Source organism: Amblyomma maculatum, chromosome 10, assembly GCF_055883805.1.
Source record: "Amblyomma maculatum isolate TAMU_Amacu chromosome 10, ASM5588380v1, whole genome shotgun sequence".
NCBI classification, from domain to species: Eukaryota; Metazoa; Arthropoda; class Arachnida; order Ixodida; family Ixodidae; genus Amblyomma; species Amblyomma maculatum.
Genome location: NC_139353.1, coordinates 65372538 through 65386273, shown reverse-complemented (window position 1 = coordinate 65386273; position 13736 = coordinate 65372538). Strand labels below are relative to the sequence as shown.

At 46.1% G+C, this 13736-nt stretch overlaps 1 pseudogene; it reads right to left on the bottom strand.

Annotated features, from left to right (window-relative positions):
• Positions 1-963: 963 nt before the first annotated feature.
• Positions 964-13057, bottom strand: LOC146176709 (uncharacterized; annotated as a pseudogene).
• Between the last annotated feature and the right edge of the window lie 679 nt (positions 13058-13736).

Sequence of the window (13736 nt, the reverse complement as noted above, 5' to 3'; positions counted from 1 at the left end):
TCACCTTTCTTGAATAATCATGCAACTGATTCTCTTTCGCTGTAGAATTTGCTAGAATTCCCACACGTTCCATCGACGAAACAGCCATCATCGCAGACAGCTGTTTTAGCGCTGAAGGCGAACATTTCAAATGTCACATTCTTTATATTTATTTTTATTTCATATTGCAAGCTCCCATGAGTAATTAGGGCTTTTTGTACACAAAAGTCGCCTCTTTTCTGCGTCCTCAAAAAAGCGCAATATTGTTTCAAAATCGGCGAACAGATTTTGGGCATATAGGCATCGTGCCCGCACAAAACCTTGAAAGACTGCTTGCGGATTGAATTCTCTTCTACATCAATTGAATGGGAGCGCAGTTTGTACATTTCTTTACCTGTGAATTTTCCATAATAAATATTATCATAAACGAAAAATTTCGAGCGAAGATGGCAATATTTGAAGATTAAGCGATTTTTCGGTTTTCGAAGACTCACTAGCTGGTTCTTCAAAAAAACACAATCCCACCTACCCGAACCACTCAATATGCTTGTTATCGCACTCTCGGCATTACTATAACTTTCTGCTAGCGTTGACCGTTGTGAGGCGCCTTCTTGCTCATATGTAATTGAAGAATTTCCTATCGTGTCTCTTCTAACCCCTGCAGGAGCCCTCTGTTTAACAGGCCTGTACTCAGTACTTTCGCATGTATAGTAGCAATGTTGAGCGGTCACGATGTCAGATGTCGCGGCGCGGAAATATAAAAAGATCTGCTAGGCCAACAGGCTCAACTCGCCTGAGTCCGCGACATACTCAGCGAGAGTATGGACTACTAAATTTTAAAAAGCCTGTCAAACGCGTGTTTCTTAACTGTTCTTGTTTTTTGTGAGCAACCTAAATGCACCACAATGCACTTGTCGACGGACAATTCAACAGCGTACAGAAAGGAAATAATGTGCGAAATAAGCAAGAAGCAAAGGAAACAGGTTACGCAGGAAGGCTCTCGGGATTAACTTCAGCAACCGGCGGTATACCAGAAAGAGCACTGACATTGCATAGTGCAAGAATGCCTCTTGCATTTCGCCTGTAAGGTAAAGCGGCATCCATGGCTAGGAATTGAGAATGTTATTAGTAATTAGTTAAGGTGGCAGTAGTTTGTGCTTAGTTTTTATCTGAAAGTTAATGATGTTGGCGCGGTCTCACGGAAGAAAACGACGACGGCACTGTTGAAAAAGATGATCGATAGAGCGCCCTTCTAACTTGCAAGATAAGTCTCGGCCGCGTATAGCCGGCGGCAGAAGACGAAGATATTAGTACACACACTAGCTCACACTGGGGATAAAGGCGCTTTTGCCAGGAGGCTGGACGAATGAGAAGAACAATTCGTAAACGTGTAGACTGGCATTCAACTGGCCATTTTGGCTTTTCCATGATTGATGTATGGCTAAGGCTAAATCGTTATGATGAGAGAAATAGAAGAGACGTGCATTCAACAGAAGGCACAGAATCGCCTACGTATCCAAGTTTTTTTACCACTGTATTTCCCGAACATCTCTAAAACATGCGGAATGACGACTGATGATGATAGTGGAGGTAGGAACTCTCACTGTTGACCGGTCTTGCGCTATATGAACTTATTATCCAAGAAAACAATGTTTCAGTTGTGATAGGTCTTGTGGCTATGAAACGAGAAGTGCTAAAAACATTATCAGTACAGCAAAGCACTTCGACAATAAAATCAAGGGGTCGAGAATCTATGTGCTATGTTAAGCGGGGTTCCAGGCACTGGTAGCGGGCACTGGTAGCGAGCAGGACCGGAGCAGGGGTGGCCTAACTTGCAGTCAGCTGGTCCGCAAAATCACTTTCTCTTCCGACTTCTCGGTGATCTGCCCACTTAATCGGAACCTCTTCTTTACAATCTGGCCCCCGCAGAAAAGAGGAGCCATCCTGGCGACTCAAGGAGACGAAAGGAATGCGGGATCGTAGTAAGGCTTCAAACGTCCGACGTGAAGAATCTCACGCCCACGGCGGCGAAGGTCGGTGGATGCGGCTAGCAGTTCAACTAGGTATTTCACGGGAGAAGTCTGTTGCAGCACTAGGTAGGGTCCGTGGTACTTGGAAATAAACTTGCTGGTCAGGCCGGATGGTGTCGATGGGACCCAGAGCCACGCGTAACAACCGGGAGAAAATTGGTGGACACAGTGACGGCTGTCGCTGTGCGCTTGTTTCTGGGCTTGCTCGTCCGAAGTAAGTGAGCGAGTCAGTTGGCGACATTCTTCAGCGCGCCTGGAAGCTGCTGAAAGCGATGTATACTCTGAGATATCAGGACGGTAGGGAAGGATGGTGTCGAGTGGAGACGAAGGTTCACGCCCGTACAGCAGAAAAAAATGGAGAGAATCCGGTAGTTGCTTGAACGGCGGTGTTATAGGCGTAGGTTATAAATGGGAGAATCTTGTCCCAATCGCAGTGATCGGAGGCGATGTACTTGGACATCATGTCACCTATTGTGCGATTGAAGCGCTCTGTCAGTTCGTTGGTTTGAGGGTGGTACGCGCGGCTTTCCGGTGGATGGTTTGACATTCGCGAAGGAGCGCTTCGACAACCTCGGATAGGAAAGATTTGCCTCGATCACTTAGAAGTTCTCGGGGGCCGCAGAATGAAATGATGAAGAAGAAAGGACGCGATAGTGGGTCCCGTGGCATCCTGAAGTGCTGCTGTCTCCGCATAGCGAGTAAGGTGATCGACGGCCGCTATTATCCAACGATTTCCTGTAGGTGTGTACGGCAGAGGTCCATACAAATCGATGCCAACAAGATCGAATGGTCGGTATGGGCACGGAAGGTGCTGTAGTGGAGCCGGCTGATGGAGAGGAGGCGGCTTGCGACGTTGGCAATCGATGCACGAACGCACATACTTACTGACGAAGGTATACATACCGCTCCAGTAAAAGTGCTGTCGCAACCGTTCATAAGTCTTAAATACAACCACATGGCCACACTGCGGATCGTTATGGTAAGATGCGCAGATATCACTTCGGAGATGGCGAGGTACGCCGAGCCGCCCCTTACGGCCATCTGGCATATAGTTGCGTCGATAGAGAAGACGGTCACGAAGGGCGAAATGCTGCTCTTGACGACAAAGAGCACGAGGAGCCGGTGAATGTGACTAGTTTGTAAGAAGATCGATTAGTGATGTAAGCCATGGATCCTTGCGCTGTTCTGATGACATGTCGTCGATGGACAAGGAAGACAAGGCGGAGCTGGAGGCAGGGGATAACGGAGTGTCAGGCGACACTGGCGAAGAGATAAAGCGTCTGCGTCGGAGTGCTTACGCCCTGTACGATAGATAACTCGGATATCATATTCTTGTATTCTAAGCGACCAGCAGGCGAGACGGTCGGTGGGGTCTTTTAGTGAAGAGAACCAGCATAAAGCGTGGTGGTCCGTAACAACATCAAATGGGCGCCCATACAAGTGTGGCCGAAATTTCTGAAGCACCCAAACAATTGCCAAGCATTCCTTTTCTGTCACCGAGTAGTTGGTCTCGGCCTTGGTCAGCGTTCGACTTGCGTACTCCACCACGTATTCATCAACACCGGGTTTTCGTTGGGCAAGAACAGCGCCGAGGCCGGCGTCGCTGGCAACGGGGTGCACTTCTGTAGGAGCAGCCGGGTCAAAATGGCGCAATACGGGGGTGAGCTAAGTATCGTGCACATTTTCGAAAAAGCAGTATCGCAAGCCGGCGACCAGGCAGAAAGATATTTGTGGGCGCTGAGAAGACGCGTCAGAGGAGCAATGATGGTCGAAAAGTTCCGTACGAAACACCTAAAATAGGAGCAGAAGCCTATGAAACTGCGTAGTTCCTTGATATATGTTGGCTTCGGGAACTCAGCGACAGCGCGGAGTTTAGATGGATCAGGAAGGATGGCATCCTTGGACACTGAATTCCCTAAAATAGTAAGTTGGCGAGCGGCGAAATGGCACTTTTTCAGATTGAGCTGCAGACCAGCGTCACTAAGACATTGCGAGACAGTTTCAAGGCGAGTTAGGTGGGTCGCGAAGTCGGATGAAATTACGACGATGTCATCCAAGTAGCAGAGGCATGTGTGCCACTTCAAACCGCGGAGAATATTGTCCATCATGCGTTCAAAGCTGGCCGGCGCGTTACACAGTCCAAACGGCATGACGTTGAACTCATAGAGCCCGTCGGGGGTGACAAAAGCTGTCTTGGGGCGATCGTCTTCAGCCATTGGAACTTGCCAGTAGCCAGATCGTAAATCGATTGAAGAGAAAAATTCTGCTCCATGCAAAGTATCCAGCGCGTCGTCTATGCGTGGGAACGGATAGACGTCATTTCGTGTGATTGCATTAAGGCAGCGGTTGTCCACACAGAATCGAATAGACCCGTCTTTCTTCTTGACTAAAACGCCCGGGGACGCCCAAGGGCTACTGGAGGGCTGAATAACACCTCTACTTAGCATCTCATTGACTTGCCCATCAATAATGCGGCGCTCTGAGGCTGATACACGATAAGGACGTTGGCGTAATGGGGGCATGGGTACCAGTATAGATGTGGTGGGCAACAGTTAATGTCCGACCAAAGAATGGCTGCTGAATGTCAAAGAAATTTCGGAATCGGTTCAGCAAATCGAAGAGCTTGGCGCGTTGATCTAGAGCGAGAGCACTGTCGATGGCTTTGTCAAAGGCAGCAAGAGGCGATGATGAAGACGAGAAACGAGGTGGGCTAAGGGCACTTATTCTGTCGGAGAATGTGTCGGCACAGGCGGAGAGAAGCGGCGGGACGGTAACAAAATTTTCTGATCGAACAGGGTCGGCATGCCCAACGCACTCGCCACATTGCAGCGTGAGTGGATAGAACGAATCTTTAGTAATGGCTAGTTCGGTGCGGCCGCTTCGTGCACTAAGGACGGCGCAAGGTAGGGGAAGACAGCGTCGCGAGACGAAAAGGGAGGATGGGGGGAAGAGCACTGCACTGTCATGAAGAGAGGCACAGTTTATAGGAACAATAGCGGCAGATAAAGCGGGTTATTAGTAGCATCAGCACCGTGGCATTTGGCTTCCCCGAGAACGTTAACGGTGTTCGGTGCGGTGCTCAGCGGAGAAAGCTCTACCTCGGCACGAGCGCAATTACGGCGCGATTGCGACACAAGAAGTCCCACCCTAAAATAATGTCATGGGAGCAGTTACGGAGAACGATAAAACTGATGACATAGAGAACGTCCTGAATGGTGACTCGAGCCGTGCAGGTACCGAGCGGTGCGATGTGCTGAGCAGTGGCGGTGCGCAAAGAATTCCCAGAATACGGCAAAACAACTTTTCGTAACAAGCGGCACAGTCTAACGTTAATAACCGACACAGCAGCACCAGTATTTGCAAACGCAAGAGTACAAACATTTTCAATGGTAAGTTCGATTAAATTATTAGGTGACGAAGCAGGACTTTCACTTGTCGACGAAAGCGCAGTTCTCGTCTGCGGAACTGCGTCCAGTGGTGTTCCGGCATTGACGCGGTAGAGCGACGACGCATCGGTGACGGCGAGCGACGACGCGGAGAGGTTGAGCGGTGGTCGGGCGAGAAGTGGTCAAAGTGAGACGAGGGCTGAGGTGGCGCACGGGGTGGGGACGGCGGCTGTGCGTAGGCAGCCGGGCTCTGATCGAAAGCGTACGGTGTCGGGCGAGGGCGACACAGGCGTGCAACATGGCCAGGGAGACCACATGCAAAGCAAATTAGCCGGTTGTCAGATGTGCGGCAAGGGCGTAGAATAGGTGGTGCACGACGCTGAGTGAAAAATGCGAGCTGAGGCGGACCATACGATGGCAAAGGCGTAGGAGAGGGTGGTCCTGCGGCAACCTCAGCATAAGACAGTGGAGTGGCTCCGAACATCGGAACATCGTCGGCATGAATGAGCGGAGCTATCAGTGGTGCAGAATGAAGAGTAGGTTGTCGAGGGGGCGGAAGTGCGTCGGCAACTTGTTCCTGAATAACCTGGCGTATGGTCGGAGCCAGGTGTGAGCTGGAATGCGGAACGCTTGAAATTAGCGATAATTGCCGTGCAACTTCTTCCCGTACGAAGTCTTTAATTTCTCGAATTAGTGTGGAGCTGACAGGGGCGTCAGACATAACCGCGATCATGGCTTCAGGTTGTCGAGGGACGATGTGTTTCCGACGAAAGTCGTCGTAGCTTTGACACATCGTGACAACCTCACTTACAGTGCGGGGCTCTTTTGCAATCAGAATGTTGAATACGCCTTCGTGGATGCCCATCATGATGCGGCGAATCTTCTCGGCTTCAGTCATTGATGCGTTTACACGATGACACAAATCTAAAACGTCTTCGATATAGCTGGTAAAGGTTTCTCCTGTCTGCAGCATCCGCTCGCGCAAACGGTGTTCGGCGCGAAGCTTGCGGACCGCAGGTCGACCGAAGACATCTACAAACCGGGATTTGAGTGAGGCCCAAGTTTGAATGTCAGCCTCGTGATTTGTGAACCATAACTTTGCTACTTAGGTCAGGTAGAAGTTCACGTTGTTACGTTTTAGGATGTTATCCCACTTATTGTGGGTGCTTACACGTTCATACGAAGAAAGCCAGTCCTCGACGTCCTGATCATCGGTACCGCTGAAGACTGGCGGGTCCCGCTGGCGAAGCACCCCGGAGCATGGAATAGAAGGGGCCGAGTAGCGGGGCCGGTGGTGTTAGTGCTGGAGTCTGTCATTGAGGTAGGAATTCGGCGGCTGCGGAGCTCCAGGGCGAGGAAATGGAAGAGAAATCCCGCGACCTTCACCAAGTGTTAAGCGGGGATCCAGGCACTGGTAGCGGGCACTGGTAGCGAGCAGGACCGGAGCAGGGGTGGCCTAACTTGCAGTCAGCTGGTCCGCAAAATCACTTTCTCTTTCTCCTTCTCGGTGATCTGCCCCCTTAATCGGAGCCTCTTCTTTACAGCTTTTTGAATACTACGTCGCGGCTGTTACATAGTAAAAGCTCTAAATGAAGCAAGTGAAACGGAAGACGATGAAACGCGAAAGAGAGAGACTCGCATCGAGTGTATGGTGTTGCGCAAATGGTGCCTCAGGTTCTGATCTTAACCAGTCCTGCCAGTGTGCGTCGTGCTCGCAATTGGTCACCAAAGGTAACTACATCACAGCTGTCAACAAGCAGTCAGCACTAAGGACTTGTCGCCCCTTTACCGATGTCAAATCTGCGGGTTTGAGCCGTGAATAGTCACAATAAGGCTGCTACCACTGGTGTATGTTGAGTGACGGGATGCCAACTTGCACTAGACTAATAACTGTTCACGTTCTTTCATTTGGTGATCCTTAACCTCCCACCCCCTAGCTCTTAAGAAGTCTGCTTGGAAATGGTGTAGTGCATCAGCCTTTGTTCAACTTCTCGGTGGCGACAGAGCAGCACTGTGTGGCGCTGTCCAGTCGTTAAATCGAGTATAGTATGGCGAATGTTACATTGTGTTTACCTCCCGGAAGCGCCTCGTGTTATTGGGTAGCCCCGAGCGCACCGAAACAGTTTAGAACATCCGAGGGCCTCTACAATACACTGACATCGTACTGCATACGGACGCCTTGCGTTTTGCCCCTATTAGGATGCAGCCGGCACGGCAGACATCGCAGCCACATCCTTTAGAGCCCCGATTGACTATTATCAAGAATCGTATTACTGATTTTAATGTAATGCGAAAGCGTTTCTTGCATAATGAGTGGTGTGGACAGAATATGGAGACACGATTTGTGGACAGAGCGTGTCCGTACGAGCTGTCAATACATAAACAAATTGCTGTCAGTATGTTTCAAAATTCTGTCAGAACGAACAGATAAGCTTCCTAGGCCCATACACGAGAGCAGCTGACGAGCACACTTCGTGTAAAACTAACGCACTGTAGCTCTGTACAGTAAACCTTGTCACCTGCATCAAGTCCTCATTGCAACGCACTCGCTCTGCATAGTCAACATCACCGTGTTCATGAACAACTTCAGTCTGTGCTGCTCCTCTATTTAACCAATGTAAATACCCAATAACTATACTCCATCTTGCCGAGTGCTACAAGGTTCGGTAGCATGGTGTCGGGCAAATTCACCACGTAGGGAAACAAACCTCGCTTGCTTTTGCATTGCTGCATCTAAGTATACTTCAGCGCCTACCTCAAATTATTTGTTTATTTTTTGCGTGGATGTAACTGGTGTGTCTTACCAACGACTTCTTCCTAGTTAATGCCTTCTGCCACACTAGGCCCAGCAGACACTTGCAGCAAACCATATACCATGTATTAATCAAGAGGATAACTATTGCTCTGCAAAGATTATGACTATACTTACAGGCAACCTTCCAATTTGTATTTTTGGACAAATACAGTGTCTTCATCGACACCAGACTCTTCGGTTTCTTCAGTCGAAATGCACATCCTTTTCTGAATTTGCGTCGGATCCTGATAGGACGTCATCAACGTCCAGTAACGTCCACTGGTTTCCATTTTCTAAGGAAATATAGTAAATATATTTTTCACTTACTCCATTACTTTTTACTGTGTAATACATATTTCAAGTAACCTTATGAGAGGTGGGGATACATATGTAAAAAAATTGCCACCTTTATAACAAGTTTTCTTTTTTTCTTGCTGCCCTTAAAGATCAAAGTTATCAATGTTTATATTAGCAGTTATTACCTTACGGATCGTAATATATAAAGATATTATGATACACAAAATTTACCATAAGATTTCATTTGCGGTCACCCTATTTTAAATTGTGCTTAATCGATAACGCCCATTTGATCATGCTCTAAGCTGCCGGAAAGAGTGTGTTTTACGTCGTTTTCGGCGCACGAAATTTATTTCTAATGATTGCAGCCAAGTGGAAGTATTTTTACATTTTAAAGCGAAAGTCTTTAATGCCTCCTACTAATGCCGTTTTTTCGTTCGGTCACGCTTATCTGTCAATTGAATGCGTCATGTGACGCCATCATAAAAATCTTGTCATCACTTCGATGCCACTCCCCGGTCATGAAACGCACATCACAATTATCCTTATCTACCTTGAAGAAGATAGAAATATACAAATAAATTGTCTACACCGGGAATTGAACCATCATCCCTTGGATCTCCAGCAGAACGCTTTAGGCAGCTGTGCCACACCCGTGATTTCTTTTTTCAGCATAATATTTATTGCATGTTTTGAAATGCAGGAAAAACCTATATATTAATTATAAAGTAATCAGACTGTAGCCGGAAACTCCAATAGAAACATAAAACAAATCACCATATAACTAAAATACGATTTAGCGCCACTTCACTAAAACAGTGGCAATGAAAGACAACGTATCAACAATGGCAGCCAGTTCAGTTGGTAGCCACTATCTCCGTGTAAGTGTTTCTAAGCTGGTGCACCATCTGGCTGAAATGAGTACTGGGAGAAACGTGAGGCTCGACATTCGAGTCCAAGATAGGCATTTTCTACAGGCTGTGCAGTCCAAGGAAGAGAATGATGTCAAAGTGTTCATGGTTATTTTGGGTGGCCATTAAGTAACGCGCACTCCGGAAAATGAAAATGAAGTCTTTCGTCATTGTTCTTTGTAGAGCGTCCCAAAATAAATTGCATCTTTTCAGACAGTAAAACAGTGTTCGATGGTTTCAGGTGTATCACAAAGCCGACAATTACCATAGAAAACAAAATTATATATTATTTTAAGCCATACTTTGACAGGTACAACTTAGGCATCAAGTTTAAAGAAAAACGTTTTAGTAGAAGGCGAGATCGGCATTTTGCGTACTCTTCTTAACACACTATGCTCCATACGATTACAGTGGAGTCAACAATGTAAAGGAAGCGGGAACAACATAACTAATAATCCTTTGTATACACTTTTCCGTCCAACAGAGAATAAGTACTCATAAGAAAAGCGAACTGCCGGAAAGCGCACTGAATCGTAAATATCTTTCATAAAACCAAAAAATCACTGCCGATCGGTAAAATTGAAGACACTGCTAAGTTGGGAAGTAGGTTTACAAAATCAGTGTGCAGGGGCTCTTTGATAATTGGATGGCAGCTCTTGCGCAAAAAGAAGAAACCAGCAACTAGCTGTCTAAAATAGAGATATGTCAAACCTAGTCCGCCAGCAGAAACGAGCTTGAATAGGTTCTCGCGCAGCACTAGCTCAAAACTGGAGGTCAATATGAACGTCAGAAAAGTTCAGTGAAAGCTTTGGATGTAATGCCTCGTGCAAAGGAGTGCCTGCAAAACATATCAGATATTTGTGGCCAGAAACATGTTACAGGCCTGTGCTCGACCAAAAATTGATAGGCGGTGCAGAACAAAAGTCTCAGCATAGCTTTGGAGTTCCGGGGCCCGCTCTTTCCAATAGCGCCCACTAGACTTGAATACATGAAGGGGAACTCGAATGTAGGAGGGGGAATACGAGACCATTCAACTCCAGCTTGATGAGTCGGCATTGCTCTCCATGATCCAAACCACAGACCCGAACTTTTAGACCTATTCATTTCAGCAGCAGATACAATGACAAAGTGTTCAATAGTGGTTATAATTTTCTCAGCGCTGGGTTTATCAGTGCAGAAAAATGATAGATCATCGGTGTACGCAAGCACTTTGACTTCCCTACTATAGCCAACATAACCACGGATATTGATGTTTCGCAGTGCAGTCAAACAAAGCGGCTCTAGGTAGAGGACAAAGAGTAGCGGTGACATAGGACAGCGGTGACATAGGACACAGACAGACTCTAAGAGGTGACCATTAGAATCAAATGAGTAGAACAGTTGTAGTAACAAATTTGCACCCCTTTAAGTACACTTGATTCATCATTGGCACGCTCAAAAAGAGGAAACAGAAACGAATGCCGGGCACGATCAAGTGCCTTCTCAAGATCGTGAAACTCGCATCCTAATTCTCCTTGTCTACCCTGAGAATGATAGTAGTGACGACACTGACACTGCAATTACGGATAATGGCAATGATGATATTAGCGATGATAATGACGTTCCGGGTAGTTGATAATGATAATGACAACAAACGTGATGCATCGTGTACACCAGCAATACATAGGTTTTCGCATTTCTGCAGTGTAGATTTAACATTGTTATCGGACTTTTTCCAATATTTTCTCAGTTAGCTTTTGACTTTAAACTAAATTTCCTTGTCACCTTCAAATTGAGAGCGGCCGAAAGCAGCTCTGTCCTTCAGCGACCACCAAGCATATTTTTTCGTTTCGTGGCTTCCAAATTCTACGATATTTTCAAGCGCCAATCAGGCTAGGAAATTTTTTTCTGAAAGTATTCTGCTGTGTGCCTGATTGCTGCGCTTTGTCACCACCAAGTCAAATTATTAGTTAAAGGGAGTTGTTAATGAGTGAGGTCTACCCACAAGATGAGATTATGGAAAAATATTCGGTGACATGCATCTGAACGCTTTGTATGATAGTACTTGCGTTATGTTTTATGCGAAGCGTATAAACTCGGTCGATCGAAAATGGCTTCCCGTCAGCTTAATCAAAAATTAAAAAAAACGTCTCGAAATTTTGTTAGAATTGTTCCTAACAGTGTTGAACAGGTTAAAATGCGAAGGCCTTCTATTCTTATGCCAATTGCTGCTTCCTGCCACAGGCGACTAGTGTGCTGTGGCGTATTCCGTTAATCTCGCATATAGCGCAATGCGTTCGTTTGACGGGAGATTCATTACTCCTATGACTAGGAATGAATTGCTAAATTTTTGTTCCATTTTATCTCGTTTCGTACAGTCGCTGTTGTACGTTCCCTTAGCGCCCTTTGGCTTCCTTAAGCTTGACAAGCAAATTAAAAACACGTTCGTAGGCTATCGGCGTGAAGTCGTCATAGATCACATTATTGACGCGTCTTCAGCTTCCGAAGTGTAGCGTACCTTGAAACAACTGCATGAGTTGGAAGTAAATGTTCCGGTATCATACGTTAGGATATTAAAGCACGTTACAACAATTTAGCTCAGAAAAATATTAGGGTGCCTTCAACGGGTCGGGAAAACAGGAATTGATAATGAATAAGAGCGAGTTGGCCGGCTAGTTGGTTTTGCATGGTGAAGGAACAGCGCAATGGACGGGACACAGAGACACAGCACAAGAGACGGGACACAGTGTTTGTGCTTCCTTGTGCGTGTGTGTCGCGTCTCTTGCACTGCTCCTTTAAAAATGAATAACAATCTCGCCGTGCGTTTAGTGATGATAGGCAGGCGGTTCTTTACAAAGAGGTTAAAAAATTAATTGGGTAAGTGATACGTGCACTGATAAGCTAGGTATACTTGATGCTTCTTTATCCATTATTTGCGGCTCTTTATTGGTAGCAGTAACACGAACAGTGGGTTGGATTTCCGTCACCTAAAAGAATAGCAGCGACCGATCATTTAGGGTCCTAAACTTTAGAAGGGTCCCCCCCCCCCCCCTCCCTCCCAACTCGTTCATTTCTTCACTAAAGGGTCAGGTTTTATTATTTCGTTATGAAGCTCTATAAAGCGTTTATGGCTACCGTAGAAGCTGACTTTATCAACATTTTCATTATAGCTTAGGGCATGGGCTTTAACTGTCTTATAGGTTCTACTCTGCTCACACCATGCCAATCCGAAAAGTATGGCTCAGATGAGTTGAAGTGATTTTGCCGGATGGTATTGCACAATATCTTTATGCAGCGTGGAGTATAAGATATTAGCAAATGTTATCTCTTCGCGACTGCAGTTCGTGGTAATACATTTATTAAGCCGGCATTACGTGTGTGAGATCAAAGGCCGTAATATCCAAAGCCACGTCTTACCGTAATATCCGTAATATCCAAACAAGCGTCTTATATATTTCCCGACCTTTAAAAAATCAAACTGACCTCAAGAAAACTTTCCAAGATTGTAGCGCTCAAAGTGGTAACATTCTCTTCACTGCTATCAGTATTGGCATCGTCGTCAGCGTCGGAAGCGTCGGCAGCCTCGGCAGAATCGGTAGGGTCGGGAGGGGCGTCAGGGCCACCATGCGAAAGATCAAAAAACGCAACCACAAGAACTAAAGTCGCAATCAAGTGGCGCATCCTTGCTGGGAGCTTTCCAGCAGCTGCGCACAACTGCACTATAGCTGAACAACTGCTAGCAAGGCACTTTTATACTTATTCTAAACCTGTTGTGCAAAAGGATTGTTGGCAGTTTGCTACATGTTATAAAGTTTCGTTATCAATCACTTCTGCGAGGAGCTACGTATCTGATGCTTAACAAATTGTCGTGAACTTGCCGCTTTGTTTTTTACTTCGTTATGCTACCATGCACATCGGAGTTCACTTTATGTCGGCACATTGAACTCTCACAGCAACGAACCAATTCAACTCACGAAAAAATTTAAGTAATGAATACTGAAATAAATGGTGAAACACCCTAAGATTCTGACGCAAGTTCATGATAATATGAAGATGAAATTTCAGTTTCTTATTTCTGTAAATTGTTTGGTGCAATATTGTTATATCGCTTTTTATATCGTGTTTCAACTTTGCCTTGCCATAAGCCTTTCAAATGGCGCTCATTTTCCGACCGTTCTTAATTACTGTTAGCATTCAGATAACATGTTTTTAGCATTAAAATAACATCTATCAAGTTTGAAATTATTATCGACGTTTCGTAAAAATTTTCCTTTGTATTAAGAAAGGAAGTACTCTCATGGTCCCTAAAGCGTCATGTACAAGGGGCTGCGCAGTGCGCCTGGACCCCAGCTCGAAGCTT